The sequence below is a fragment of the Trichechus manatus genome, unplaced genomic scaffold (assembly GCF_000243295.1).
Source record: "Trichechus manatus latirostris isolate Lorelei unplaced genomic scaffold, TriManLat1.0 scaffold00195, whole genome shotgun sequence".
Lineage (NCBI taxonomy): Eukaryota > Metazoa > Chordata > Mammalia > Sirenia > Trichechidae > Trichechus > Trichechus manatus.
The window spans coordinates 1,136,055-1,142,931 of NW_004444131.1; positions in this window are offsets into that span (position 1 = coordinate 1,136,055).

A 6,877-nucleotide genomic window follows, 5' to 3' on the forward strand; every position below is an offset into this window, starting at 1 on the left:
GTGGGCTGGGAATCAGTGCAGGGCAGGTTCTGGTAGTTCTTCCCTGTGCTGCTTAGGGGTGTGATGTTCAGTGCACAGTGCAGGTAGACAGGAAGTAGGGGGGAGATTGTGTTGTGGGGAGCTAAGATGGGTATGGGAAAGAGGATAGAGAGGAATAGGGGCCAAAAACATACACAGAAACAAAAAAGTGCTAAGGGAGCTTGCTATTGGAGTGGAGAGATGATAGACGGAGAAATGGAGAAAAACAAAAATGAAAAAAAAAAGAAAAAGGGTGAAAGAGAAAACAATGAATAAATCGAGGACCTGGAAATGAAGAAAGAGAAAAAGGGAAAAAGAGAGAGAAGAAAACAAAACAAAGAAAGAAAGAAACAAACAAAAGAAATGCTCCCAGGGATGTCACTGTGCATCTGCGCAGAGTAAGCGAGTATCTCCCAAGCTGCACAGTGCTGCTCGGCCAGAAGGGGCTCCAAGCGGTTGTTCTGTCTCCTGCTGGAAGCTCCATGAATCTGCTTTCTCATACCCCCTGTTCACTGATCTCTGATAGGAGTCCTAGATGGCAGATACTTGCTGCGGTAGCTGGTAGGGGACCTCTGCATGTATCTCTCCTCGCTCTCTGTTGTCAGTCAGTTTCTTATTACATTCGGTGCTTGGCTAAGTTCTTTATCTCTTCATTTGATGCTTAGGGTTTCAGGATTGACGTGTGACTCTGTTTGACTCAGTTTTTGGGATCTTTGCTGTGGAGGGACAGCGTGGTGCTTCTGACTGTAGTGCCATGTTGCCAGAAAGTCCTCTATTATATTTTTTATATGATGCTGAATTCTATCTTCTAGAATTGTATTGCACTGTTTTTTGACATCTATATTCATGAGAGTTATTGGTCTGTAATTTTCTTTTTTTGTGATGTCTTTGCCTAGTTTTGGTATCAGGGTTATGCTGGCTTCATAGAATGAACATGGAAATATTCCTTCCTTTCCTATATTCTGAAATAGTGTAAGTCGTATTGGTGCAAGCTCTTTTTTGAATATTTGGTAGGATTTTCCAGTGAAGCCATCTGGGCCAGGGGTTTTTTTGTTGGGAGGTTTTTTGCTTTTTTTTTTTAAATTACCTTTTCAATCTCTTCTCTTGTTGTGGCTTTGGTCAGATTTTCTACCTCAGTTTGTGTTAGTTTAGGTAGGTAGTGTGTTTCTAGAAATTTGTCCATTTTCCTCTAGGTTTTCAAATTTGTTGAAGTATAGTCTTTCATAATATTCTGTTATGATCCCTTTTATTTAAGTTGGGTCTGTTGTAATGTCCCCGATTGCGTTTCTTATTTGGGTTATTTTTGTCCTCTCCTGTTTTTCTTTTGTTAATTTGGTCAATAATTTGTTTATTTTGTTGATCCTTTCAAAGAATCAGTTTTTGGTTTTGTTGATTCTATTGTTTTTCTGTTCTCTATTTCATTTATGTCTGCTCTGATCTTTATTATTTCCTTTCTTCTGGTGGCTGTGGGCTTCTTTTACTGTTCTCTTTCTATTTGTTCTAGTTTTGTGGCTAATGTTTTGATTTTGTCCCTTTCCTTTTTGATGTGTGCATCTTTTGCTATAAATTGACCTCTGAGCACTTCCTTTGCTGTGTCCCAAAAGTTTTGGTATGACGTGTTTTCATTCTCATTTGATTCTAGGAATTTTTTGATTCCATCGTTGATTTCTTCTATAACCCAGTCGTTTTTAAGCATGGTGTTATTCAGTTTCCAAGTATTTTATTTTTTTCCCTTGCTCTTCCTGTTATTAATTTCTACTTTGATGGTGTTGTGATCAGAGAAGATGCTTTGTATTGTCTCAATGTTTTGGATTTTGTTGAGGGTTGCTTTGTGGCCTAAGATGTGGTATATTCTGGAGAATGTTCCATAAACATTGGAAAAGAAGGTATACTTTGCTGCTATTGGGTAGAGTGTTACATATATGACTATGAGGTCAAGACGGTTGATTGTGTTCTTTAGATCTTCTATATCTTTGTTGAGTTTCTTTTTAGGTGTTCCATCCTTTACTGAGAGTGATGTGTCAAAGCCTCCTACTATTATTGCGGAACTGTCAGTTTCTGTTTTCAGAGTTTGTTTTATGTACTTGGAATCCCTGTTGTTGGGTGCATACATATTTATTATGGTTATGTCCCCATGGTAGATTGTCCCTTTAATGATAATATATGTCCTTCCTTGTCTTTTATGGTGGATTTTGTTTAACGTCTATTTTATTTGAGTTTAGTATTGTCACTCCTTCTCTTTTTTGATTTCTATTTGCTTGATATTGTTTTTTTCTGTATTTTGATTTTTAATATATTTATGTCATTGTTTCTAAAGCGTGTCTCTTGTAGACAGCTTGTTGATGGGTCTTTTTTTTTATCCATTCTATCACTCTGTCTCTGTATGAGTGCATTTAAGCCATTTACATACAGTGTGATTATCGTTATGTGTGTGTTTATTGCTGTCATTTTGTAGTGGTTTTTTTTTCTGTGGTGTTGACATTTTCTTTATTCCTCTTACTTCCCTGTGCTGAGTTCCTTTTGTTTGTGAGTTTTGTTTTTATTTCTTTCATTATTGTAGATTTTGTTTTTACGAGATTTATGTTTTCTTCTTCATTTTGAGGAGTAGGTTTGTTAACTTTCTTTGTGGTTATCTTGAAATTTGCCCTTATCTTCCTAGGTTTGAACCAGTCTATTATTACTTGATATCATCTTGACTTCCTCTCCATTTGAAGGTTCTATACCTACGCCATGTATTCTCCCTTTTGTTGTTCTGATGTCGTCGTTTACAGATGGACATCTCTAGTTCCCTGTTGTGAATCTTGAAGTTTTGTTTTATCCTTGAGTGTTCATTACCTAGTTTGGTATTTGGCTGATACTGACCTGTGTCTTATATTCAGGTTGTCATTTGTTCTCTAACTGAATAACTTCCTTTGATAATTCTTGTAAATTTACTTTGGTTTTTACAAATTTCCTTAATTTCTGTTTATCTGGAAATGTCCTAATTTCACCGTAATATTTGAGAGAGAGTTTTGCAGGATATATTATTCTTGGTTGGCAATTTTTTTCTTTCAAGGTTTTATGTATATCATCCCATTGTCTCCTTGCCTGCACAGTTTCTGCCAAGTAATCAGAGCTTAATTTTATTGTTTCCCCTTTGTATGTGACTTTTCTTGTTTCTCGAGCTGCTCTCGGGATTCTTTGTCTTTGGTTTTGGTGAGTGTGACTATGGTATGTCTTGGTGACTTTCTTTTGTGCTCTAGCCTATATGAGTTTTGTTGAGCTTCTTGGATGTCAGCTTTTCATCTTTCATGATATTAGGGAAGTTTTCTGTCAGCAAATCTTCAATGATCCTCTCTGTGTTTTCCTTTTTCTCCCCCTGTTCTGGAACTCTGATCACATGCAAATTTTTGCTCTTGATTGTATCTGACATAGTTCTTAGGTTTTCTTCATTTTTCTTAATTCTTTTTCTGATTTTTCCTCAAACAATTGGCATCCATGGAATTGTCTTCAATTTTGCTGATTCGGTCTTCCATTGTTTCAAATTTGCTCTAAAACCTTTTATTACATTGTCCTTTTCTGAAATTTTGTTTATCTTTTGGATTTCTAATTACTGTTTTTGTATCAATTCTAATTGTTTATTTTGACATTTTGTTCTCGTATTTTTTTTACTGAATTCTTCTATTGCTGTGTCTGTGTTTTCCTTCATTTTGGCTGTTTTGGTTGGTTTTGTCTATGTTTTCTATGGTTTTGTCTGTGTTTTCCTTGATTGCTTTCCTAATCTCTTGGAGAGCCCTGACTATTAGACTTTTGAATTCTTTATCATGTAGTTCCAGTGCCTTTCTTCTGTCAGAAGGTCAGCTGGTGCTTTATTTTGGTCACTTACTGGAGCCATCTTTTTTTTTTTTTTGCTATTGTCTGCTGTCTCCGAGACATTCAGGTATTATTTTCTTTATTCATTTATTGTAGGTTTGTTTGTTTTGTCCTGCCTTTTTGTTTTATTTGATTATGTTTTGGCAGGTATGCCGGGCTTGCTTTGTTGCTTACTCATCTGTGGGCATTACAGTTCTCACTACCTAGCCTGGGTGTGCAGAGTCAGTCACTCACTGGGTGAGAGAGTCTGGGCTCCTGCTTGAGTTGCAGCTAGGAAACATGATCTTACTTAGCCCTGGGTGTGTCTGTGCCATACCTCTATTTCCTGTTGGGAATTCCGTGGAGGTGCCTTTCTGCATGTGAGGATGTTGGTTTTATTCCAATATGGCCATGTTGAGTCACGTCATTTGGCCAGGAACCTCCACTCTGTATCTCTATTCCTTTCCTGTTTTTCTATCAGTTTCTTCTTCTCCTCAATAACTTCTGATGTAATACCTTAACCCTGCATTTAAGGTTCAGGGTTCCAGTTCTGACCTCCACCTCATAGAAGTCAGCCTTGGGCTATTGATCTTAATTCTCCTTCCTTCTTGTGAAGTTAGAGGAGATCAGATGCCCCTGCCACACCATTTTTATAGCAGACCTAAATAAATGTTAGAGTTCTTACTCCAAAGCAAAAGAAATCGTTATTTATGCACTTGTTTCATTTATTACCCAAATACTTATGATTCCCATACTCAGAATTTAAGTTCCATGAGAATAAAGCTGTTTGTCCCCTTTGTTCCCCAACACCTAGAACACAGCCTAGTACCTAGCAAAAAATGAAAAACAATGGTTACCATAGAGTGAAATCATGGCTACCCCATGTGCATCAGCATAGAACTATGCTCCACAAGGTTTTCAATGGCTGATTTTTCAGAAGTAGATTGCTAGGCCTTTCTTCCAAGGCACCTCTGAGTGGACTTGAACCTCCAACCTTTTAGTTAGCAGCTGAGCTCTCATTTGCAGCACTCAGGGACTCAATAAATACCTACTTAACAAATGCATTTTATTAGATAATTTATTCACAGTGACTTATCCTCCTTTCAATTGTACCTAAATATACCGTTTAGAAATTTAACCTGTGCTGAAAACAAAGCAAAACAAAACTGCAGCTATGATGCACTGGGGGTAGGCTGAAGTGAAGGATTTAACTACTTTCTGTATTTAACTTCATTAAATAGAAAAGGAGTCCTGGTGTCACAGTGGTTAAGCGCTGGGCTGCTAACTGAAAGGTCACTGGTTCTAACCTCCTGGTGGCTTCAGCAGGAGAAAGATGAGGCTGTCTGCTTCTATAAAGATTACAGCCTTGGGAATTACACGAGGCAGTCTTACTCAGTCCTATAGGGTCACTATGAGTTAGAATCCACTCAATGGCAATGGGTTTGAAATAGAAAAGAGCAGCCTGGGGCTACTTGCAAAAGCTTCAGCTGTAGGCATGTCTTCCTGGGTGAGTCTACCTGTCTGTTGTTGCCTGGAGGTGAGTGATGGTCTGTGAGCTTCGTGCTGAGTAAGCATTCAATCCCTGAGTCACTGTTACCTCAAAATGAGTCAGATGCTGGCATTGCTACACTGACTTGCCATTCCTCGCTGCCGCATCCCAACTTGTTAGTGCTGTGGAGGCTGCTGCAATGTGCGCGTCATTTCCTCAGTGCTCTAATTCTTTAGGCTGTGCAGGAAAGGAGGCATGTAGGGTGGGGGCCAGGACCTTGATCCTGCAGCTGGACTCTCGGAAATGAAGGACGCAGTGTTGCTACTCAGATAACCCCTTGGACTTTACCAGTAGCTTCCTTGTGCGATTCTGTAAGACTCTTCTCTGGCTCTCCAGCCTGTTCTGCCTCCGCTGTTGGTTTACTTACCTCTTCTTAAGAGGATTCAGAAAACTCTTAGCTGTGCCTCTCCTTGGGCTTCACTGCTGCTTTCTTGGTAGTAAATTAAACGAACAAGCTGATGCCTGAGTAAATATGTATTATTTCCATTGACAACCTGATTGTGTAACTTTAAGCAGATCTCTTAATTCTTTGGCCCATAATTTCCTCATCTGCTAAACAGAGTGTTGGACTGGTGGTTCTGGCACTGGCCAGAAACTCTGAGAATCTGATTCAGCTGCCTGGGAGGGGCCTAGGAATCTGTATTCTCAAAGGCTCCCCATGTTGTTTTGATGTGCAGTCAGATTTGCCCTTCATTGGACTAGATGATTTCCAAGGGCCCTTCTAAATAAAATTCTGTGAATCACTGTCTTTTTTCCCAACCAAGTCCTTTGAAGCCAAAAGAGGAATTTATTCATTGTATTGGTTGAGATTGATTTTTAAAAGAGATAGATCTTTATAAATTTATTTTAGTAAAAATGACATGTGTGTGTCTTTGGTTCTCATAGACAACTACAGAATTGTTTGCATTTAAATTCCCATTCGTAAGGATGAAATTCCATCCTGAAAAACTCCAAATTGAATAAAAGTCAGCATTCTGAGCCCGGTGGTCTGTGTCCTCCCAGACCCTGGGTAGGTCAGGGGCCCTGGGAGAGAACGTGGTGGTTGGTCAGCAGTCTCTGAATGCTCTTGTTTTATTCACAACCACAGCCAGCAGAGTTCACTGTGAGCAGCACTTCCTGCCTTGCTTGTGAGCCACGAACTGCTGCAGGAAATAAAGTTTGTTAACTTATATTTTCTGGCCAAGTCTAGCCCTTTGTTGAAATAGCCACATTATCTACCTATGTCATCAGTGAAATGGCCAAAGGTGAAAAAATATACGTGAATTTATCCCCTTAAAATTATTCAGAAAAAGGCAGAGAGACCAGATGTTTCCTTTCTAATGACAAAGGGCCTGGGAACAAAATAGAAACCACTCTGAAAGATCCACTTGGATTTCTTTCTCAGCACCTAAGAATATTATTAAGTCCCACAAGGGCACTGTAGCCCAGGAACTTAGAACATGATCTGGCACATGATAGAAAACCAGATGTCGTTGAGTC